We start from the raw sequence: 26,106 nt of genomic DNA, 5'->3' as shown, positions 1-26,106 counted from the left end.
AGGGAGAGGGAGAGGGAGAGAGAGAGAGAGAGAGAGAGAGAGAGAGAGAGAGAGAGAGAGAGAGAGAGAGAGAGAGAGAGAGACAGGGAGAGGGAGAGAGCAAATGAGTCACCATCTTGGAAGGACAACACATAAGAAAAAGCAAGTGCTCTGTATAATTGCCTAAATATGTCACACGCATGCTCTTATACAGTGTGTGTCACTTGTTTTACTTACATACCGACATTTCCAAAAGCGGTTTTCATACACAATGACGGTACCTGTGAAACTTTTCTGGGTTGGTGAGCACAGTGGCTTTGGGGAGGCTGAGTAGGGAGCCTGGAAGAGGATGGATCACTAATGAAGAGACAAAGAAACTAAGCAGAAATTAAATCAGGCATGAAAGGAAAAAGAGGAACACCCTGGGAGCATGTCACTTATGTTGATGAAGCTTTATGCCTTTTTGGGAGGAAGTGGCTCACAGCTATTTGTTTTCCTCCACAATATTCACGACATCTGCAATGGTCTGGGTTGGTATTGTTATCAACGTGATAGGTATTTGAGTTTCTGTTTATTCAATCACCAACAGACTGATGTGCTCTCTGTCTAGCAGGGGACATTTGTCACCTATAGTTATGTTCTGATCAGACATGACAGAAAAGCTAAGAAAGCGTTCATTCTATCCTGCCCACTCTGTCCTTGTGGATCCAGTTCCCACCTGCCTCTACCTTTCTCCAGGATGAGGGTTAAGTTCCTCTCTCCCGGCCCCAACTCTGAAGTGCATCCTGGGAGATGCACAAACGATCTGTGTTGGAGTGTCAAGGAGACAGTGAAGGATCATCTTCTTCATATACCTGTGGGAGTAATCTCTGGAGTATGGAGGCTGCTCCCCAGCAACTCTTCCACAGGTTTTCTTCCGGATAACAGGCGCCTTCCCTAAGCACATTCTTTCCCTTAGGCCCCGCTAAACTGCCCAGCGTCCCAACTGCAAACTACATCCAACATCAGATGCACATCCCTGAGACAACTGCCGGTCTCTCTCTTTTTCATGCTTTCTCCATCCTCTGACTACACTGCAAAGCACAGCTCTGTCCCCCTACCTTTCAGACCTCCACTCCTCACCCCTTACCGCCAGCCTCCCTCCAAGGAAGCCTGTAGCAGAGCTGCCGGGACACCTGCAGAAGTGCGCACCTGGCCCGACGCTGCCCAACATCGGATAACCCCGGCAGGTGCTCTCCTCGCCAAACCCTCGGTTGTGGCAAGGCTGGCCACCGGGGTTTGGATCTCGGTCGTCTCAGCAGCTCGCCGCCCCCCGCCAGTCCTGCCCGCCGCGGCCGCGCCGCCGCAGCCATCAAGTGGCTCGTTAAGGAAATGCAGGTGAGCGCGGGCGGCGCGCGGGGCCGGGTGCGAGCGCCTGTGCGCGAGCGCGAGCAAGCGGAGCGCGAGCCTCAGCCTCCCCGGCGCTCCCGCCGCAGCCGCCCAGCCCGCCCCGCCCCGCCCGTGCGCACCACCGCACCTGCGGGCACTCGCCTCGGCGTCTGCGGGACCCGCGCCGCCCTCGCACACGCAGATACCACTTTTAAAGAAGCCGAAAGCGCTGCAGCCCACCGACGCCGCCGAGCGCTGCCAGCTGCGGCCGTTCTCTCTGTCCGCAGTTGAGCCTGGACCCTGGAGTAGAAAGACAGTTCTCGGTTGGACAGCCAGAAAGAGAAGGAAGACTCCTCTCCGTTCCCGAGGAGAGTGGAGCGGCTGCCCTAGTAAGTACAACTGCTCTCTGTTCTTGCTCTCTCTAAAGTGAGGCGTCTACCGAAAGCTTCCTCCAGGTTCGGTTGATCAGGGAAGAACTTGCCTTATATAACTTGAGTAATTCCTACCTAAGAAGTGCTTCCCTAAACATTGTGTGTGTGTGTGTGTGTGTGTGTGTGTGTTTCTTTGTGGAAGATCACTTAGGAGTGTCTGCATGTGCAGCCTTCCCACAAGTCTGATTGTTAAAGGCTTATTGTTCGAGGGCTTCTGGAAGACCTGGCTTGTGAATATGCTGGTTGGTTCTAAGATTGAAGGTCTGTTACCTAGAAAAGGCTTGAGGATTCCTAGCCCATTGCCTCTCCCTCCTGTCACCTTCAACCCTGGGCCACCCCCAAGTTGCACCCTTTGCTGACTTCGGTGGGTTGCTTGCTTTATCTTTTAGTTCTAAGGAGCACTAGCAACATTAATTGGGTCAAGGGAAAGTTAATAAAGATGGTTTGCAAGACTACAAAAAAAAAAAAAAAAAAAAAATCCTGTTCGGATGACTTCATGTCTGTGAGCAGTTTATGTGTGGAGGAAGTCCTGGCACAAGCCTAGGTGGAGAATTCGGTGAAGTTAATTTGGAGTGGAACTGTGAAAAATGCAGTGTGAGAGCGGGCTGAGGCTGTGACTCTGACACAGCTGGTTATGAACTGTGACAGGCTCATCAGCTCCTGACAGGTTTAAGGTGTCTCATAAGGCTGAATATCGCTGCATCAGAAACTTTTGCAGGTAGCATTTCTCTTGGACTACCATCCCCTGTCAGGGCTGCAGTTCTTCTGGGAACACAAGTAGGGCACCTTTCCTCTCTCCATGAAAGGGTTAACAGTACCTTAAAAGAATCAGAGACATGTGTAGCCTAGCATTCGCCAATATGTTGTAATATCTAAATAAAACCTTTATGTTATGTCAGGAAAAATATAGTTGAGTCAGTTTGTTTTGCACAAAAGGGAAGAGAATCAATAACGTTTCAGCATTTTCCCCTCTTTATCACTGCCAAATGGGTTCTGAATCTAATTCTTCTTGCACTGTTACATATACAGTAGGTACAGTACGAATTGCAGGTTAGAAACAACCGGACCGGTTTAAAGACAAAGTTCTTTGACACAATGGCACTAATACAGACTGGAGTAAAATACTGGTTAGGAAAGAAAGTCGACATGATTTGTCTTTAACTTATGTTTTTTTCTCTTAACATAAAACATGCTTTTCCAATAAAAAACCTTGCAAAATTATCAAATAAGACCGAGAATAACAACTAATTAACATTTTAAAAAAGAATCACTTGTTAGCAATTAATGCTTATGGGATTTCTCCCATTTAGTTGACACTCTTGTAGTTAAAATATTGCCACCTTTATAATCATATAGACAAGTAAAAATTTTATTGGGTATTGATTTTAAAAATATGAAAAAGGCAAAATGGTTAAAAATGGAACTAGCATGTAGAACCATGCCATCCTCTTGTGGGTGGTTCTGATTGTCTTGGGACATAAGTTTTAGAGTCATGCCACAGGACAATGAACAAGATTATTATGTTGACACAAAGTTATAATGGATGAGAATCACTTTAGAACAATGTGTCATTCTCTCTTGAATATCACTTTATTTCTCACTCAATTTTTAAAAATCTTCTTTTATTGCTCTCTGTTGTCATTTCTGTTATTGGATTTAAATGAATTTAAATAATTTAAACTGAGATCATTCGTTGATCAAATTTGGGTTATATTACATGACTTTTATCATTTGTGACTTCACATCTCTAAGATGATATGTGACATTTGAAAAAATGTTCAAAAAAGAAAAGAGATAATTTTCTGTAAGCAGCCACACTTAAGAGAGAACCAAACATGCAATTACATATATTTTACTGGATATGTATTTCTGCAGAACATATAAGAGAATTGTTCAACCTGTCTCATTTCTGAAAGCAGAGATTTATCAATAACATTAATAATAAGCTGACCCCCATTCTGTCTCTGTTATAATTATGCCATAATATAGAAAAGATATCCTAGATTACAGCTGTTTCTAGTCAAGCCTACAGAGATACTTGGTAACTGTTTCTACAGCCCTAGAGAAGTGAAGTTTAGCTGGGGTGATGAAATTGTTACCTTTTTGCCACCAGCTTTGTGTGTCATACAGGAGTTGCAACTTTGAAGTTGAAAGAATAAAGTTGCTAGTGTCAGCAGTAATATGTTTTATTATGCAATTGTTCTTGTTATTCAGATCAGATAATGGTCTGATGAAATACATAAGCAGTCTGCAGGGAATGAATGATTAATTTGTCTGACATGTGCTTACCAAAGGAATTTTTACTAATAAAGTGCTGTGTTCCTGCATTTGCTTACAGTTGCAGTTGGTGAAAGCAAATATACCTTCCTTTCCCTTAATATCAACATAGAATTTATAAGTCAATTCCTGTAACTATAGCAACATAAAGATGATTTTGTAGCCCACATGGTCATGTTTTTTATGAAGCTCTGGATAGGAGGATCATTTTCTTAAAATACTTAATTTAGGAAGCAAACCAGTGTTAATTAGGTCTAGCATGGATATGCTAAACTACTGATAAAATAATTTGCCTTTCATCTGTGAAGTGATGGTATTTCTTTCGTGCATTGCTTGTAGGGTGCATGAACCCAAGCATATGGGTATGCAGAATATGCCAGTACCAATGACACTTTCCTTTGGGATGTTAAAGTGAAGTGGGAAGCTAAAATATTGTCCTCACAGATGATCTGGACACATATTTAACACTTTAGGGATGAGTAATATAGTAAACCCCACAATTGTGGTTGCAACTGATGCAAATTGTTTTCTGGCTACAGATATATCTTTAATGTAACTTTTAACAACTCTACTTTTCTAACACTTTATTATTCCAGAGTATGGTCATTGGAAAGACTGTATATGCATAAAACAGGTGGCCTACAGTACACATTACACATTTAAAATAACCTACATATTTATTCTTTTTAAAGAAAAATCTGGAAACTATTATTTGTGAAGTAGCATAATTAAAATCATTGCTTATCTATGTATGTATCCACAGATCCATCAAATATATATCTGCCTATCTATCTCTGTAAATACAACAAATAACATTAGGACTCTTCTGCTGTGTGAGGCAAATACCTTAATTTGGTAGTGTCTTTTTGGATATGCACCTATACAAGGGAGCCTAGTAAACTTAAGCCACACCAATAATATAATACATATACTTGATTGTGCCATTTAAAAAGTTAGAGTGAAAATTAAATGAATAGATTTTTTTATTGAGTTAAATAGCATTTCACTTTATCTGTTAACATGTTGAAGTGTGTTTTTTAAATTTTCTACTAACTTCAGTTCACTTGTATTTCATTAGATCCAAGCACTGAGCATGAATAAGGAACAAACACAATTTCACTCATACAACCAGCAGCATAAAAGTTAGTTGTAATCATAGCAAGTTTCTCAGGGTTATTAAAGGCAATGAATGAAGACAGATAACTGAATTATATTAAAAAAAACCCTGCATAGTATCTTTAAGGGGAAGACATATAGTAGGAATAAGGGTCCTGGGATTTCATGTGTTACCTCAGACAGTTAGCCTGGCCCCTGTAACTAGGAACTATCTGTCTAGTTAGGAGAGTGCTAGTAGTTTCACATTATTCTAATACTAAAACACTATTAAAAAATCCAGCATTACTTGATGTAATTGAGTTTAACATTTGACAAATTGTCAGACTATACTGTGACAGTATAATAATCCACACAGGAGTCAGAGGCAAGCATCTTGTTTTCAAAAGGGCCAAGCTAATTGTCCTGAAGCCATGTTGAACAGGCATTGGATGCTTCTTGCAGTAGCTCCAGGGAACTAGACTGGAGCTTGTAGAAGAGAGGAGGCACTTTTTTTGTGTTTCTTTGAAACACCCTTCACTCTTACCACTGAGAATATATTCCATGAATTACTATCTCTGAACTTGTATGTTTGTATTCAAATAGGAAAAGAGTTTCAGGAAACAGAGAAAAAAGATAAAACCCTTAGGGGCTTTGGTCTTCCAACTTTCTCTTTTTACATCTGTATATTTGTTATTTTACAATATTATATTTAGATAATACATTTTATATTCCCTTTTCCCTAAATGAATGTTATGGTGTGTGAAAACTACAAAGAGCAAGAAACCTTCTTTCAGTCTTTACATGTTGAAGAAGTCATTGAGGACTTCAAGTATGAAAAGATGTAAATACAGAATGAATTTCCCAATTTACAAACTGGTTTTATGTGCCAGTCAATTGTACTTAGTGTTGTGTTATACATACTTGGCCAACACATTACACAACTGCTAGGAAATTATCAGATAACAATCCATTAATATAAAAAAATACAGTTCATCCTCCAGGAAGTTTTCACAGGACAGTATGTCATGAGATTGAGCACAGTGTTCACTACAAATGTCTTATGTATCTAACCTTTGAACTTAGTGAAAACAGTGTGCTCAGAAATTACCAGTGTATATACAATAATCAAAGATGAAGAAGTGATTCAAACTCTCAGGTAACATTTGATTTACATTTGATTAATTTACAATCAGATAAAACACAATAACACCCAAGAACTTGATTTTATGAATTCTTATGTTTTCTCAACACCCTAGCAATTGTTCTCGAGGCCAAATGTGTGTTGAAGTAAAAAAAACATATTCTCTGTACTCTAATATACATTTACTTATCCTAGATGCCAAGAAAGTAATGGACCAGATTTATAATTGAATATGCATTTCATTTGAGTTTAAGATGGCTTACGTGTAAATAATTTTGTCTGGAAAGCCTTGCATAGTTGTTTGAAGAGGTGTAAAGAAGCAATAAAGTGTTTTAATCAAGTACAGAATTTGAGAACATTTGAGCTAACTCTTTAACCTTACAAGTACTTAAATAGCATTTTTACATGTACTAATAGACACTGTATTAAAAATAGCGATTAACATCTTTTAAGAAAGCAATCCAAACTTATATTTGACCAACCTAGTTAGTATTAAAAAGGTGGTTTGTTTGATGGATGCATGAACAGAGAACAGAACCAGGAACGTGTTTTGTGCATATGTCTCCTTTGCATATACCCTAAGATTTGTAATATCCTTTTGTTTGAATAACTGGTTTGAGTAGTTTAGAATAAAAGTCCTGAGCATGGCTTACTTCAACTTCAAACAAATACCATATATTTTATATTCTGTAACCAATGCAAGAAAATATCACAGTATGAAACCAAACAGAAAAAGGAGAACATCACCAAAATGCCACCAAAGCCAAAAGCAATAGTGTTTTCTGTTTTATACCTGTAATTGGCTTAGCTACTAATCTACACCACTTTTTTTGAAGGAGAAAATGTGCATGTGTGCGCATACACACGCGTGCGCGCGCGCACACACACACACACAAACACACTCTTACCACACTCAAACACTAGCATCCTTTAATGTTGTCAGAATACAGTGACCTGGGATCTTGAAATAGATCAGACACTGCTTAAATATAAAAAATGATAAAGGAAAGAACAAGAGAGGAGAGATGTCTTACTTTTACTTTAAAGACAGTGTCTCCTCCTTTCTTCTTCCTAGAAATACTTCTTAAAAATCACAGGTATTTTTTCACTTTAAAACTCAGCCCACAGATTAATGGGGAAGGCTTTCTCTTACTTGCATTGTGGCACATTTTCAATTATAGGCCTTGCCTTTAGGTATCCATGCAGAACACAAAGAAAGGCAGTTCATCACTTCATGATATATTTATTTTTTCTTTAGAATAGTTATCTACATTTTCTTTTAGAATAATTATCAAGACAAGACAATGATTCAGGCACCATAGATACATTAAGCATTGGGGTATCCATTACCCCCTGTTCTATCTCTAATTTATCTAATACTGTTGAGTCAAGATCAGCATTCAAAAATGACACATTGTAAACACACAATACACTTAGTAACAGAACTCACAGTCTGATATTCAATGGCTTTCCCATGTGTCAAAAACTGCTAAGTCCAACACCCATTATGCTAGCAATATAAGATTGGTCAAGTTATGACTCACCTATGGTTTTAGAAAATTCATCTGAATCATTTAAAAATTCAACTCCATAGTGAAAAATAAATCTCCCCAATGTACCACCTATTCTAGTAAAAGTGTATACACCTTCTCTATTACAGACCACTGTGCTCTATTATCCTGAGTCAGAGGCATCTCCTGTAGAAGCAGGGTGGAATCTGTGTTGCATATTTAGCAGGGAAAACATTTTTGTCTTCCACTCTAATTTGTTGGCAACCTTCTTTATCTTCTAAGCCAAATTTCTCCATTGTCAATTCCTCATGTGTGTCACACTCTCCAAAATCAAGAGAAGCCATATAGCAAGCATGGTGAGCACTTAGTGCTCTACCTTCCTGTTGACATGGCAGAGAGAACACTAACAAATCTCTAGGCCAATGCTGCAGTTTAAAGTCATATCAATCCCTTGCATTTTCAAATCACAGTGTACAAACCACAATCAGGATTCCTGTTTTTGCTGCAATTATAACAATGGCAGAAATGTCTTGGATTTTTTTTTTTATTAACACACAACAGAGGCACTGAAGAAATTCTGTGGACGTTGAAGTGAATGTGATATAGCTTAAAAGGAGGCTTTGTAATATGTACTTTGTGAAAAACCACAAAGGAAGAAAGAATAAGGTAAAATTTGTGTTTCTGAAATGAATTGCAATTGGTACCTATCCTCAATTGAAAAAATTATTCTGCTTAATTCTTGTAGAATTCATGAGAACATTCCTGACCAAATTTCAAAATATTTCCCTTTGTATTCTCCTTAGATGCTCTTATGTAGAATACAATAATGTACTACTATTCAGTACTATTACCAGCGACTTTTGAAAAGTAGTGCCCTGATGGCAAGTTGGGTTAGCCTAAAAAATTATAGTTAAAAGTCTTGAAGCTTAATTACATGTAACATAAAACCGAGAATATTTCTCTTCATTTAATGGCTCACATTGTGATATACAGTACACTCAATTAGTATTTCTTTTCTTTCATATTTTATTTTTAAATTCTAATATAATAGTATTTTTCTCACATTTTCTTTCTTCCTCTTTCTCAAAATTATGGCCTCTTTTTCACTAGTTGTTTTTGCATGCATACCTGTATCCAATTAGTTGTCAACTACTATTTACTGATGCTACTTATTGCAAGGTGTCCTTTCTTTCAATGCAGTATGTGAGTATGCTTTCGTGATGGATGTCTCTATTCTGTGTGGTTTGTGTTCTCTATTTTTTTCTCTCCTAGGAAACATATGTTTTTCTCTAGAAGACATAGCTCACCCTTGTCATTTTTACTTTTGTGGTGGAAAACAACAGGGTTTAGGGTGGGGAACAGTAGAATTGTGTTTCAAATGATTAGATTTGGTACTTCATTCTCTCATTTTCTTTGTCTGCTAGAAGATATGTGCATATATATGTATACATATGTATATATATACACACATCTATCTATCTATCTATCTATCTATCTATCTATCTATCTATCCATATATATATATATAGTTTCTGGAAGACTGTCTTTTTCCAGGGTAATACTGACACTGTGGTATCTTGCAAGCTTTAATAAGACATTATAAGCTTGCTATATTACAAAATGTAGATTCTAAAGTAGGCCAGTGCATCTTTAGAGATTTTCTCAGTGTGTGTGTGTTTGTGTGTGTGTGTGTGTATTTCTGTGTGTCTGTGTGTGTGTGTAAGGGTAGAGTATGTGTGTATTATGTGTATGTATGAAATTTTATAATGATCTTATCAGTATAGCTAATTTTTCTGAGAAAAGATCATTCCCAATAATATTTCAATGTGAAATATCTGTTGAATCTATAGATGAAACAATATGAGAAGCCAGATAATACATGAGGAGATTCTAGACATCACTGTTCTCATTATTGCTCATATCCAGTCTTAATTTCGTTTCAAATAACCAACTCTCACCATTTCTGTGTCCCTCATGGGACCTGGTACATTTCAGACATAGAGAGCTCCAACAATGTTCTTAGAGTACAAAGCGGTTGCTCTATTATAAACTTAAAATAGAAATATATTGGCTTTTTTATTGTTCATTTACACCTCATTTATCAGTACCTTAGATCCCCTTTCTTATTAATTTAAATATAAATAATTTCTTTAAAAAATAAATGTTTATATTCTCCCAAATTGCAGGTGGTTTTAAACTCACTTACCATATTGGGCTGATGAAACATCTACTCAGTTAGGAGCACTTCCCGCTCTTCCAGACACCTGAGTTAATTTATAGCATGGATGTACTCACAACCACACGTTACTCCAGGGAACCTGACATTCTTTTCATGATTCTGAAGGGACATGCACTCACATGTATACATGCCACCCTGTCCTCCATTCATTAAAATAAACAAAATACCCAAGACACCATGAATCTTTTTAAAAAGAACCACCTATGAGATTATTTTTATCTTGGTTTCTTGACATTTGGTCCAGCAATATCTTCCCATGGGCTTTGAAGAAATTTTCATATAAAATGTATTAATAATAGTTAATATTACTGACTTTTTAGTATATACAAGCCATTATTTCAAGTGATAAATATATAATCTTATTTATCTTATGTATGTTATGTATTAGAAACAAATATAAAAATTAAATCTAAAAGAATTAAACATAAACAGGCTCAGTAACTTGTCCATTAACTTGCCTAGAGATCCTGTAGTTTAAATCCCATTGCTATATTGACCTATTGGTTCACAACTTTATAGATTTATAATAATATTTCCTCAGTTTAAAGTATTAGTCATTAAGAGGAATGCCACAATTTAACAGGTTCTGAATATTCAAAGTAGAGAAAGTGAATGGCACTTGTGCTGCTTTTGTGATGTTACTTTCTAATGAAGAAAGTACCAAGAGATACTCACAGGTATCTATTGCCTATTGTCCAAAGATTCTATGCTGCACAAACATCCTTTAGAAGCACTGCCATTCTCATCAACTGTTGACTACGAGCAACAGTATCTATCTTTTAACTCTGTACCACAACTGTGGCATAATCAAAATGCAAAGTCAGGGAAGATGAACTGTTGTGCTGTGAAGCTTAGGGTCTAGGAGCATGTTCTGCTGGTGACTATTCAGATGACTACATAATCATGAACAGTTCATATAGGAGTGACAGAGTCAGCAGATAAAAATCAATTCTGAGGCTGTTTATCATAAGCAGCAGAGAACCCCAAAGGAAAGGAAAGGAAAGAATTTGTCATAAAAGGATCACTTTACTTAAAATTATTTGTCTGATCTACTTATATTTATATATTCTCATTTCCATGTGTTATTCCAGTCTTTACTTTGATTGTGATAGTAATGTACTTTTATTTTCATATATTTCCATTATGTTTCCTCTTATTCATACAATTACTTAGCTGACACAAAAGTGGGATCAACAGAGATTCTAGCATTATTCATAGCTAAATGTTTATATATATGTAATGTATGTATGTATGTATATGGTAACTCTGCAGTAAACCATCTAAAAAGCTGAATAGATTCTGTGATTAGTTATTGCTTTTCTAGTAAATGAAAATTTGGTGTAATATTATTGAAGGGACAAAAGAAATAGTAAAGCTACTCCTTAAAAATGGTATTTCTGATATTTGAAATCTCAATAAAAAAAATCAGTCATGCTCTTTCTTAATGTGCTGCATCAACATTTCTTTTGTCCTCAGCAGCCACTTGTCAAGTTTGTAACTAAAACACTATGATAGTAAATGGCACATAAAATGCCTCTTCCCGTACATTAGAGGCAATGTAAAAATTTTTAAGAATCATACTTTAAAACTAAACATAAAATGGGAATTTATAGTATTTGTGACTCATTTCAAGAGCCTCAAATGCACCTTTTAGGCATAAGAGATAAATAGTGAACAGAATAACTGAATTAGCTTTACTGTGACTCAGCTCCTTTCCCCCTAGGGTTTTCTGATTTCTTGTTAGGAAATCAGTGATGAACTGAGAGTTGAGGTGTAGAAAATGTGACATGCCTGGGGAACTTCATGATGCACAGTTGTCCACTACAGATTTTGCTATAACTGCTAGCTAGCTATGACCTAGTTTTGGCCTCCTACCATTGAGGAACCTGACATAGGATGCATGGGGAAAGGTGAAAAGGAAAAGCCCTAGAATATATAGAATGTCAGCTGTAAGGTGAATAATTTTCTTTCCTATTTACAAAGAAAAAATACATAATCTTCAGAAATCCTTTCTTTTTTTGTTCCTTAAAAGAAGAAGCCATGTTAAGTGTTTTATATATATTGTAAACAATATTATTTAAATATTTAAGATATACAGTAAGTGGTATCTTGCATTAGGTCTCTTAGGAAGTTCAGTTCTATTAAAAAAATAGCTACTTCAAGAGAGTCTTGACAAAGTAGTGGCAATACCCACATTCTTTTTAGCTCTTCAGCATGAGACCATCAGAGAGGTACTTGAAAGAGATATTGCTCTGTGGATGTTCCCTTATTTTTTATCAACTCATTTCATATAGGCCTTGGTTTACAAAGTTTTATATGGACATCCACTTCATATTTTGTTTCTTCTACCTTATTTTCTCTATTATTTCTGCTGTGTGATTATGCTTAAGACATAATTTTTTTTGCATGTGCAAGGTAGGTCCTGACAAACAGGAAATTTCTGTATATGCATTTATATAGTTTTTTATCTCTTGTACTTTTCTCAGTAGAATTTTATAAAATCATATATAAAGACGTTGAAATGGGCATAAATAATTTATGGAAATTATAATAAAAATGATGACATGAATAATGACAATTTCTAATTGCCCCATTTCTGTTTGGAAAGGCAATATCATAGTTAAATATATGTGTCATTCAGATAGTAATTGTGAATCTGATTTAGGAGTGACTTGGCTCAGTGTTTTTTCCAGTTGATGACTTATTTATCATTGTATCCACCCTTTGTGGAACCTTTTCTTTTTGTGGCTTTCCTCAGGACAAACCACTGACTGTACTGCTGTATTATTTCTGCATAACAAATTGAAGAGCTTTCCGCTTATCCCCAGCAGCAGCCAAAGGCTGCCATACAAAGTAATGATATCACACAAAATGTTACATTGTGTTTCCCCTTGCCAATCCTGAAATGGTCAGCCTCTTTTGGCTTGCCATCCTGGGTCTGTCCAAGTTCCTTACTGGAGCATAGCCTCTATAGACACATGCTTTCCTTCTCACAATTTGGCTGAGCTCCAGGTTTTTGTTGCTGGGGATGTGACTGTAACATCTGTTGAGTGTGACATGTGTCTTGTTATTCTCATCAATCTTACGCATTTGGGTGCCCTTTCCAGGCTGTGGCGCATACTGTATAGCACAAAATCAGTCTTGAAGACAATGTTGTAATACAAAAGGAAAGTAGTATATGAAGTGATTCTATTTTAATGTAGCTTTCATAGTAGGAACTTTGGTAAAATTTTTGAATTTACAAAGCATTTGACCAGCTTTTGTAAACTTGACAATTTTTCTCATCTGTATTGCTAGTGTGTGTGTGTGTGTGTGTGTGTGTGTGTGTGTGTGTGTGTGTGCATGCGCGCTCTTTATTCTTTACTCATTTATACCCAACTCTTGAGTTTCTTGAGGAAATTTTTATTATGAATTTTAGGCTGGATTTGAAAATATCATCTTTCTCCTTTTGCCTCTCCTATGCTGGAATTGCAAGCATTCACCTTCATCCAGCTGAAATATGGAGCTCTAAGATGGTCAATTTAAAAATGATATGATTTATTAAGCCAAGTAGTCACAGCTTTATATTTTATTTACTATGTTAAAGTTTGTGTGATCATGGTACATAACTAAGAGCCTCGTGCATGATAAACAAGTGTTCATTTTACCACTTAGCCATATTCCTAGCCCTCCAACTTCATATTATAAGTGGCCATTGATGATGTTGTTGGGACTCTTAATTCATGCTACAAGTAAAATATGATTCAATGCAATGGAAATGTTGATACTGCATCCAGTGAAATATGGTCCAAATAATTCACAATCACAGGAGAGCCTATTATTGAAATAAGTTGTTAACATTAATGATTGTTAAAATTGATCTGTTGGGGGATAGAGAGATGGCTCAGAGTTTGAGAGCACTGGCTGCTCTTCCAAAGGTCCCTGGTTCAGTTCCCAGTAACCACAGGGTGGCTCACAACCATATATAATGAGATCTAGTGCCCTCTTCTGCTGTATGGGTATACAGGCAGGCAGAACACTATATACATAATAAATAAATATTTTTTAAAAAATTGATCTGTTGTCCAGAGAAAAGGAAGAGTATGATGGAATTCTGATTAAAAGAGAAAAAAATTTACCTGTTTTGGTCTTAATGAAAACATAATATAATTAACATAGATGATAGAATCCTCTTTTACTCTGTCCATGAAGAATATCTTAATTATCTTAGTTTGTTTTATAGTTTTGGATTTCTCAATTTTGTAGCAAACAGATGAAAAGTAGAATATTTTGAAGATTTATGCAAGATTATTGACTAAACTTTGAAGTAAATAGTAAAAATGCTTGTGTTGGCAACCAGTCATTCCTTGGTTATTTGGTTATTTTTTTTTATCATAATTCTAAAGCCAACTCCATGATTTGGAGATTGTACTTCAAATCACCTCATAATTTTCATATAAAATACATTTAAAGTCTTATCAAATCATGTGCTAAACTTACAAAATTCAAGCAGTAGAAACATAAGTATTTCACCGTTTATAATTCAACATTTTACACACTAGACTATAGATAAAACTCCTGTAGCCATGAATCACAGAAGAGGTATCTGAAATAAGATAGAATTATTTTTGTTGCACATCATTCCTAAGACGAAGGATCAACCTTATGTGATGACATTATTTACATGGTCATTCAGTGATGTAGTCATATGCTACCTTGATGCTCATTCATCACCTAGAGGATGCTCTTCATCTCCAGGACCAAATAGAGGTAGCCTCTGGAATAAATTTCGAATCCTGATTTGTCTACAAGGAACTTTCCCTTCAGTCTTGTATAACCTAATTCAGTGGTCATATCTAGCTGATTATAGGCAAAGTGATGTTTATTTGTCTTATTATTTGTAAAATTTGTAATAATTTATTTTCGTAGCTATTTTTGGTGTACAATTTGAATATAACTATAAAACAATACATATATACATATGTCTTATACATATATATAACAATGCATGCATAAGCATGTGTGTGTGTAACACAAAAAAACTAAATCAGTGACTCTAGAGAAGATCCCTTGATAGTGGTTGCCCAAAAGAATTTCATGTTATTATTATTTTTGAATCACCATTTTCTTCTTCTTCTACTATTACTACTATTATGCTGCTGCTGCTGCTGAATTATTTACTTTATATCTAATTCATAGTCCCCTCTCTCCGTGTTTTCCCTATCCAAGAATCATACTCTTGTGAGCAGATGTTATATTAGTGCCTCTTTTGCTTCTGTCGGACAGAATCTCGTGTAACCCCAGTTGGCCTTGAACTCATGTTACCAAGAATGACCTCAAACTTTGGATAGTTTCCTGGTCTCCCTGATGCCAAGATTTTAGGTATGAGCTACCATACCCTGTTTATGTGGTCTCTAGAATGAAATAGGGCTTTGAGATGCTCACCCACTCTGTCTTGAATATGGTGCTGAACATGAAGCTTGTTAGGTCCTACAACATGAAAGAAACCCCACTTGAATACTATATAATAATATACACACCTTTAATTCCAGCAGTTGGGAAGCAGAGACTGATAGATCTCAGAGTTCAAGGCCAGCCTGGTCTACACAGAGAATTCTAGGACAGCCAGGACTACATAGAGAGACCCTGTCTCAAAAACAAAAATACCCACAAAAAACAAAGAACAAAATTTTCAAAAAGCTCTTTATCATAGTTTTTTCCTAGCTGAAACGATTTTCTAGTATGTCTGTAGTAACTTTATGTGGCTTTGTTTTGCTTTATCTTGTTTTGATGTCTAAAGTCACTATTTGGTCCATACTGGCTGCAGATTTGAGACGTTCCTGTCTCTGTCTCCCCAGTGTTTAATGGCAAACATGAAACTTAACACTTTTTCAGAAAAGAAATCACCATTTTGTAAACAGTCATAGATTTTTAATTTTACTTGATTTAGTCTATAATCTATACCTATCATTTTGCTGTACTTGCCACTGAAGTGTTATTACACATTCTAAGCAGAAATCATGAACAGAGTTTTTTTTTTTTGTTAATTGTTTGTTTGTTTGTTTTTGCTTTAAATTATGGTATCAGGTCAATGAGCTAGTAGTTTCAAAATGAATTATATGTATGCCAAATCTATATATCATAACTTCAAATATGGGATATTTTTTAAGATGAATAAGAATGGCTTAAAATATGAACTTGATACTTTTAAGCTACAGACATTGGATGTTCATGTGTTATAAACATTTCAGAATTTTGACAGCTCTATTTCAGTCTGTGGTTTTTAGGTCATTACATCCATGGTGAAGTTGTCTGATAAAACAATCTTAGCTTCTTATGAGTCTTGCTAGGAGATTTGATGAGAGCAGCAACTGCCTATATGTGACGTCACAGACAGCCATCAGGAATGCATTAGCTGTTCTGATTTTCACAGGAAGAACTCTAAATTTGTTCAGAGAATCAACACACCATGAAAGCAAGCCCACCTAGAAAGACTCACTAGTCTATTAATGTCATGTTACATTCTTAATCTAAACTGCAAGCGTTCTTACTAGAAAAAAAAAAAAAAAAGCCAAAAACAAAATACCTCTTGCTTATGTGCTAGCTGTAAATGATGTGAGACTAAACACTTAAATAATTTCCATTAATTCTGAAATATAACTTTAATTTTCTTATTACAATGGGGTTTCTTGTACCCAGGGATTTGGAGCAGATGTAGATGAAACCTTTGTTACCATTTAAGTTATATTATTAAACTCATTGCTATTGTACAGAATTATTTAAATAAAACTATTTTGTAATTGAAAACAAGCTCTTTTAACTTCTTAAAAAATTTCATTTGACCATGTCCCCTGGAGGGGGAGACCTGGTGGCACTCAGAGGAAGGACAGCAAGTAGCCAAGAAGAGACTTGATACCCTATGAGAATATATAGGGGGACGTAATCCCCCTCAGGAACAGTCATAGGGGAGGGGAATAATGGGAAAATGGGGGGGGGGAGGAATGGGAGGATACAAGGGATGGGATAAACATTGAGATGTAACAAGAATAAATTAATAAAAAAAGAATAAATTAATAAAAAAAAAGAAAAAAATATTAAAAAAAATTCAAACAATGGATTATTTTCAGAGGAATGCTAATTATAGTCCAATTCCAGTTTTCAATTTCTCTTAGTTTATATTCCAAATTAATGAAATAACAGTCTTTTAAAACTTTTGTAGTCAAATAATGAATCATTACATCAATTTAGAAAAATTCATTTAATTGAAACCTTGACAGTGTTCAAAGTATACTTATTCAGAGCATACCTTTTAAGACATTTATTTCTGACAAACTAATTTTAGCAACATTATAACATCTTATAAGATATAGGGAAACAAATGTATATGAACATGTGCTTAAAAACAGAGATACATAAAATTCTGTGAAATAATGCTCTCTCAGAGCCTTTTCATGTGATTATTACTATTTTTCTCTTGATAATAATGCATTTCCCCAGTAACTCTTTGTGTTTCACTTGATATATATCTAATACCAAAAGACTCTAGAGAGAACCATTTTACAATGGTCACAAACATAGTCAAGTTTCCAGTCTGCTTGTAGCTGGTCTGTAAAGGAAATACCTGCATTTTCTGGTTTGATTTGGTTTCCTTGAGGAAATACAAGACAGTACTGGGGACGTGGTATGTGCAGTCATATGCTGCACAGGGTCAAGTGTGTTCCTTCTTGTAGCCAAATGTGACAAGTAAGAATTGCAGGTGCTATAAAAAGATACCCAACTGTACTGTGCAGTGGAGCTCTTACCATGAACATATTTTCTTTTAAAGGTCCTTCCATTATTGTTCCTTCTTCACTACTAGCTTTTTCCCTTGTTCCATCTTGACTCCTCCATGATGTGTAACATTGCATTCAGTTTGGTGTCAAATGATTAGACAATGCTCATTTTATTAATAAAATAATTAGTGACATTATTAAATTATGAGAACATTTAAGAATGAGACTACATCTACAGCACTTATGCTTTTTGTCTTTATTAACTGTTGCCCTTAAAATTCACTTTCTGATTATTAGTATAAAATAGGTTGTTTACAACCAAAAGTTATATTGGTAATTGCCAAAATATAAAGACCGAGTCTACAACTTGTCTGTTTCAGGGCACAGTAAGTGAGAACTAGCGAAATATCACATGTGTGGAGGCATAACATTATGCATGGGCCTTACACATGAACATAATGGTTTTTGAGAGCACCACTTATTAGCATTCATGTTCAGTGTAAGTTCTATAAAATGAGAAGTGTCACTGTTTTCAATAGTGTTAATGGAAACCATTATCAGAAGGAGTCTATTTAAATTTCAGAGTTCAATTCCAACTCCACTGCTTATTAGAACCTGGAGAAAGTTATCAGTTTTAGAATGCTTTCAAATGTTTCACCTGTACAACAGCACCCTGTTTTCCTCACTAAGGTATCCTTAGAGATGAAGTTATCACAAATAAGAATAAACATATGAATACGTTTGATTATTGAATATTAGAAGTAATAGTTTTTTAGAGGAAATAAAATTCTTAAATATATCAATAATAATTTTAATCAGTGATAAAGATGATATTAATTTCTAGGCTTCAATTTGTAGTCTTAATGAACTATAATTAGTTATATCATCCTTAATGAACTGTTGGACATATGGGTAATAGTTAATGAAGATAAACTGACTGTTGCATGTATGATGTAGTTTCAACCTACTGGGTTATTGCATTTATGATGTAGTCTTAACACATGCTGGAATATATTAGTCTTTAACTAATATATACTATACTATTGAATGTGTGGTATAGTATTTTGTCTACTCTGAATTATTATATTTGCATTGTAGTCTTAATCAACATGTGCTTGACTAGTGCATGTGTGATACAGTCTTAAGCAATATACCCTTAGCTATTGTAGGTATGGTGAGGTCTTTGATTAACATACACTGGACCACTATAGGACTTTTTCTATGTTACTAGATTTTATACTTCTATTGGTAAGTTTTAAGAAATTCTCACCTGCAATTTCCAATAAGATACTCTACTATAAAGTATATATCAATAAAGTAGCTGTAGCTGGTGGAAAGTTTTACAAAACTCATTTTAGAGTGTCGTTTAGAAAACTGCCAATGCACATCACCAACACGTGCACTCTATTACACTTTAATTTGTTACAGAAATGGATAATGACAGCCAGACATTAAATAAAAGTCCCACCACCACTGAACGATGTGAGGAAAATGTACTTAAGACACAGACACAATTGTGCAGTGTAGTAGAATGACTTTCCGTGGGCTATAGCTTGTTTGGTGAGCCCACTGGGAAGGGTGCAGGTACTCCTGAAGGACTCTGGGTGGATTTGCTTTGCCTTGCCAAGATTTAGAGGTAAGATTGTTTACCAGCTGTCGGCCAGTTGTCATGGATCTTTCGTCTTAATTGCAAGTAATGGTTATTGGAAAAAATATGAAAATATATGTGATTAGCTATAAATTGCCTTGTTATATTTTTTGTTCACCTTAACCTTTAAGAAATTTTACACTATTAATTTTCTTTAATTAGCAATTAATGTTAAAAAGTACTGCTTAAATTAGCTGCCTAGATAATAATACAGTGGTATAGATTCCTATAGAGGCAGTACCATGTTCATGGGTGTTTTTATTTGATCTAAGCCTCATTTTTGTTATCACGTAGGTCAAGAACCATAAAATATAAGCAAAGAGGTTATTTATATTCTGAGTCTTACATAATCTTATTGTCTCCAGTAATAGTATCCATTTCAATAACTAAGTTGACTTCCCTTCACATCTTCAAGGATGAAAGTAAACTTTGATCCATTCTACAACTTTCAAGTGCAAATGGTTCTCTAAAGAAGTGGTATTTTTCATTTCATTCAGTACCCAGCCAAAGAATCTGAAATATGTGTCTATACTTTAGGACAAACATGTCAAATATTTTGTCACCAGCTGCCCTTACTACACACCTTTGAACTGGTAATTACCTCGCGATGCCTCATTTGGCACAATAATTGCAGCGAGAGTGTGACTTTGTACCTGGAAACCAGTCTCCCACTTGGTGGTGGGGAGAAGGACTAACTGGGTCAGACCCAGATATTGCAAGCCATTCATTCTCATTAAACTGCCAGCTACAAAACTCCAACAATGTACCAGAGTCTTTAAGGAGCATAGCAATCTATTGAAAGCCTTTCTGCCTCTCATGGTCATATGTCAAAGGACATGACTTCTCTTAAAACTCACTAACGGTACATTATGGCTGCTGTGTTGAGTTTCTCATTTGTATTTACACTGATTTGATATACTGATTACACAGGTGTGTGTCCTTTAGAATATAGGTGATTGAAGATTGAAATGTCAAGAGTGTTGGGTGTGCTTATTAAAATACTGCAGAAATTACATCTTCTCTGTTCTTGAGACATATGCAGTCACAATTCTCCTTTACTTGTTTTTAAATGAAATGGAGAATAAATGTCTTCTTAAAACTTGTGGTAATCTCCTTTTAATTACAATAAAATATTACATAACTCTCTTGCTAAGGTGTATTTAACCTAGACTGCAACTGCTTTGGGTGGGATGCCTATGTGAATAAGGCAAGAGAGTGAAACGGAAAGAATGCTCAGATTGGAGTTTACTCTATTTAGAAAGAAAGGATCTCAATGCTTAATTTTCCAACAATAACTTCATTTTTCTGTATGCCAGCAATTTTTGTTTTAAATTTCTCCTTATAATGGTAAGGAGAAATAAATAGTTTCTGTGGAAAGAATGAGCACGATTTTGGGGAAGGTACAAATTCCTGTAATTGTTTTATGAATATAATTTGTCTCTGCAATAAGGAGAGAAAAAAATGAGACCTTGTCAAGGTTAAAATAAGTTTGAATGCCATTTTTCATAGGAATGTAGATTTTACTTCAAGGTTTTCTCTTCATCTGAAAGTAGTTCATTAACATCTCTTTGGCCTGAGTTCCAAAGTGATATTTATCTGCCAAAATTCTAAGAATATTAATCTCCATATTGATATGAAATGTTTCACACTTGGTAACCTCAAAAAACACTGTTCTCTTGTCAATTCAGCTTGATGGTGTAGGGATAATGAGCCTGCGAGTATACAGTGAATGCCTCTTTATCCTAATAGTCAAGCAAGGAATGTTCAGTGTTTATTTCTTTTACACCCAGAGTATTACAGAAGCAAAATAAGTCTTCACAGCTTTTATTACAGGAATTTCCACTGTGATGTCCACTCAGATGATCATTTACTTATTCACAGGCTTATACAAGAGCAACATTATTTTATATATTTTTGAAATCATAGTTCATAGTCAGAACATGGAAATCACCAACATATGGTCTTTTTAGAGTTGCAGCATCCCTCTCATGCTAAGTATAGTGATACATACCTACAATCTTTGTACTTGGATATCTGTGAATTCCAGACTAGCCTAATCTACATGGTAAATTCAGTCCAGTTAGGACTACAAAGTGAGATCTCTCCTACATCTTTCAAAAGAAAAAAAAATGTTAGCATCTCAGGCCCTATACAAACCATCTAGATCATAATCTTTACTGTGGGAGATCTTTATCTCATGATATTATGGAAAGTCCTGCTCATAGCACAAGCCTGTGATCTTCAGATTTGGTCCACTGGCCATTGTAAGTGTGTATTCTGGCAACAAATATACCGAGATACAATGAGTCTCATCTATTGACTTGTCTATTACCCATAATTGAGGTCAAATCCTTTTCCTTAAAGATGTTGCAAATTTTTTGTTCTGTTTCACTTTCTCATACAAGTACATTTTTCAAACAAACAAACAAACAAAAAATCAGTTTCTTCCATTGCATTATTTTCAGAGGGAAGAAAAGCAGACTTTTAAACTTTTCCCTAATAATTTGAGAATAGCAGTTTAGTGTCCCCAGGAGCACATTGGAATAGGACACACCATCTGGCTCATTTTTTTCTTCACAGATTTGAGTGTCTTCCTTGGTCTTGGTTGTGTACTTTCCATTCAATCAGACCTCCTTCCCATGAAAGCATTTCCTGTGGCTATCGAACCTCTCTATTCCTGGGGAGCTGAGCGTGGGGAATAAGAAGGTTTTTTTCCCTGGATTCTGGCAAGATTGTCAGTTGGTACAGACACTTGCCTGACAATCCTGGCAACCTGAGTTTCACACCCAGAACCCTCAGATAAAAATGTAAGGAGAAAATGGACTTTACATACTTGTCTTCTGATCTTGAAACCTGTGTTTTACTTGCCACCACCACTATCCCCCACACGTCGTGTACACACAATAATGATGATGATGATGATTACAATCATTAAAATAAGTTTCTGTCTCACTTTTCTCTAATATTTACAATGCTCTTTTCAAGGGGAGGCCTTCTGCTAATTGTCTCCTCACAAGAGTAATCTCAGTATTTAGCTACAAAGTCTAGGGTTTATTAGCCAAGAGACTTTAAGAACAACACATCTGTGAGTGGTTCAGGCGTATGTTTTTGCATTCGTCTCCAGCAAGTCTGAAGTGTCATGGCAAGGGTACTAAATTTGATCATGTCATGTCTAACTGGACCTGGAAAGGTCTGCTTAAAGGCTGTGATAGATTACATGTAAGATTCATCTTCTGCTTATTGCTTAGAAGAATGGCAAGACAGAGTAAGGACAGTGAGAGAAAGACTTACTTCCATAGAATTGACTCACTAAGTGTCCTCCAAACAAAAGGGAGGAAATGGTAGTTCGTGAATAAACAGGAAGTCAGACCACCATGCCATCCAGATCTTATAATAGTAAGTGGCTCTTGTTCATGGTGTGGCATCTCCCAGCAAGGCAATTTAATGATATCATATAATAAGTAAAATCATGTCTATAAGAGAAGATATTCTGACTTAAAGAGTTTCTAGCATGAGCTCCATAATCCATAAATTTCTGAATCCTGCTCATTTTGAGTCCATATCATCTTTATTTTTTAATCTTTAAATTTTTAAAGATTTGTTTATGTATATGAGTGCTCTATTTGCATGTATGACTGTATAACAGAAGAAGGCATCAAATCTTATTATAGATGATTTTGAGCCACCACGTGGTTGTTGGGAATTGAACTCAGGACCTGAAAGAATAGCCAGTGCTCTTCACCTCTGAGCCAACTCTCCAGCCCCAGGCATATGCTTTTTTAAATAGTTTTTTAAATATAAAACACAACTAGAGAAAATGATGGAATTCAGTGAAAACCTTCCTTCAGCAGTGTGTGAACTACAGTGGCCTTTTATGAGCAGCAGAGTGTGCCCTCCTGAGCCTGCTTATGTGCAGCAGTGTGTGGCCTAATGTGGCCATTCAAATGCATACTAGGTAATTTTATATCTTTCCCTTAAAGTTATGCTATGTCCCTAAATGTACTCTGTGGTTTTTTTCTTAAAATCCTTGAACAAAAATCCAGTTACCTCTGACAGGGCACTGATGACAGACCAAAGTAGTGATTCCCCCAAAGTCAACTCAGCTAACCATTGAGTTTATTGGAGTTGATTATAGAAGTATGCATTGACACAAAAACAGTATCATCACTTACAAGAACAACCCAGAACGAGTGACAAGTCACAAAAGTTTCATCCTTGCAGCTCACTGATCATTGTGAAGACACTTTGGTTGGTCAGAGACTTCTTTTCCCAGCAATTATTAGTCCTTAGATGACTGTGAGGTGGGTACTTTTAAATTCAGGACCTTCCTGAAATGTGTGAGTTAATTACAGTCTAGAACTTGGTATTTTCTGTTTTCTTTCCTACCCCAGTCTTGAGGAAGTTTCTCCTGGATGGAATATTCCAATTCAAAATAAATCACTATGCAATATCAAACTGAAGAGGGAAATTAAAAAAAAAAAAAAAAAAGGAATGAGGGAAAGAGAGAGAGGGAGCAGGTCATGAACTGGGAGCTAGGGAAGGCAGGGAAAGAGAGGGCATTTGCATTCTATCATGCAATGTATTACATTTTTTTGGTAAACCAAATCCGCATCTGTGTTCCAGCTAATACTGGCTGTGTAATTCAATACTAGCAATAGTAAGTGTGACAATGAAATGAAGTTTAAATTTGTCTGTTGCTTATGTAAGAAAAATGTACTTCAACAATAAACTGATAGATAATGAACACGCACTTTATAATTTGTTCCCATCACAAAATATTGTACAGTAATATGACAGAAAAAAACCCGCTGATGCAGTAGAGAATGTGAATTAAGCTCAAAATGTACACTTATTGAAAAACAAAATAGTTGTATAGGTGCTAAGATGTTTTTAGGTCTAAATAGATGTTTTATATAATTCCTGATTGTGTCATGGTTCTTTTTGCTATAGGTAGTTTATAGTACATATCTGTAATAATAGAAATGCATATGTAAAAATAAAAATATATTAAATAAAAAGTATTTTAAAAAGACACCCTGACCCCCCCAAAAAAAACAAAACAAAAAACCAAAGACAGAATAGTATACACACTATGCTATAATCATATTGATTAAGTATCAGCAAAGTTGATTTTTTAAACTTAAAAAATTTCCTTGTAGGCAACTCTTATTAATAAGCCTTAATCTGTTTTCATAAGTATTGTGAAGGCTAGAACTATTCTCAGAAGTAGTGCTTAACACAGGTGAGCCCTGAGTTCACTATTAGCATTGTTGCCTCCCACAAAATGAGAATCAGATATGTACTTCAAACTAAATATTCTGATTCATACATTTTCTTACCATAGTACAATTTGAATCCTGCTGATTATCATTTTGTATTTATGGGATATGCTTCAGAAGTTTGATTTTTATGATTATGGCTGTTGCAGTTGGCATACTTTCAAATGTAGAATATTAGACCTGGCCCATTTGCTTAGTTTTAATTACCTTTTGTACTTCCTTTAACTTGATTTTCTTCATTTTATATAGTGCCTACAAATGGAGGAACATAAATATTAAAATATATTACTGTATGCTCTGAAGACTCCTAGGAATACATTTCATGTGCTCTTCTGTAAGCTATCACTCGACCTCTCCTAACGCTTTTTTCTCTTCTCTACTTTTAGCTAGACCTTGCGCCAAGTAAATCATCTTCATGCTAAAGCTCATAAAGGCCATCTCATCCAGCAGTGCCTCTCTCTCCGTTGGCTTCCACTGGGGCTCGTGTTTCCATTATTTCTCATAGTGGCAGTACTGGGATCCATGCACTGTTGCCATAGTGATACACTGTTGAACAGGACCAGACAGAATGTCTCCTCCATCCTCTTTTCAGTTTTCTTTTGTGCTTCGTTATGACATTCTATTGAAATAGCTCCTTCTTTTACCTATAAGCTCCTTTACCCATATTTCTTTGCTCCATAAGATTTCAATGTGAAACCAAATCCAGGTTAATCTGAGTGCTGGATTCCACATTTCATTCAGAATGTCCTTTCTTTGGCTGAGACTAAAGCTCTGTCACTGGGTCAAGATTAGTACATTGTTCTTTTAGGCTGTTCTCTTTCAAAGAGACTTTCAGTTCCTCTGATGAAAGATTTCTCTAACTTCATTTGTCCTATACTACAGCTACCCATATTTCATTCCTCTTTTTCAGGTTATAGGGAAAGTTTTTTTCACTGCATTACTTGATTTTCAGTTAAGTATGATTCTATCTTTACTAATATTTCAAGCCCTATGTTAGACATGACGCCCTAGAGAGGATATACTAAAAGGTTCTTTGAATCTATCCTTATAAGTCAGAGAGCATGTACCTATTCAGTGCCATCCTCCATGCTTTGAAACAGCTCTGTTACACTAACATATCAGGTAATATTTCCTCGTGTAAAGAAAAAGATAGATTTTGATATATGTGCCATTAAAAGGTGGCCCAGGCAGTTTTGTTGTGAAATTTATATTTTAGATAAGAAGTTAGAGAGACTTTTGCTGAAATAAAACCAGGTAGTTGAATAAAATGTTGAGACCTTTTAATACCTTTCTGCTTCACTTTGAACATATTAAAGATAATTTTTCATACTGATGTGTACTTATCAACTCTATGTACAGCAAAATACATTTAATGATGAGCTATGTT

General features: G+C 35.8%; 1 long non-coding RNA gene across 1 annotated transcript in view; it reads left to right on the top strand.

Moving 5' to 3' along the window:
• Window positions 1–1,469: 1,469 nt before the first annotated feature.
• The window catches only part of LOC127204562 (uncharacterized), a 956,944-nt gene continuing 932,307 nt past the window's right edge, over window positions 1,470–26,106 (top strand). Inside the window, exon 1 of the long non-coding RNA XR_007832481.1 lies at window positions 1,470–1,736. This is a non-coding gene — a long non-coding RNA (uncharacterized LOC127204562). The remainder of the gene's footprint in view (window positions 1,737–26,106) is intronic.

This window comes from Acomys russatus, chromosome 2 (assembly GCF_903995435.1).
Source record: "Acomys russatus chromosome 2, mAcoRus1.1, whole genome shotgun sequence".
Taxonomy (NCBI): domain Eukaryota; kingdom Metazoa; phylum Chordata; class Mammalia; order Rodentia; family Muridae; genus Acomys; species Acomys russatus.
The sequence above is the reverse complement of the archived record's forward strand: the minus strand, read 5'-3'. Positions and strand labels throughout refer to the sequence as shown.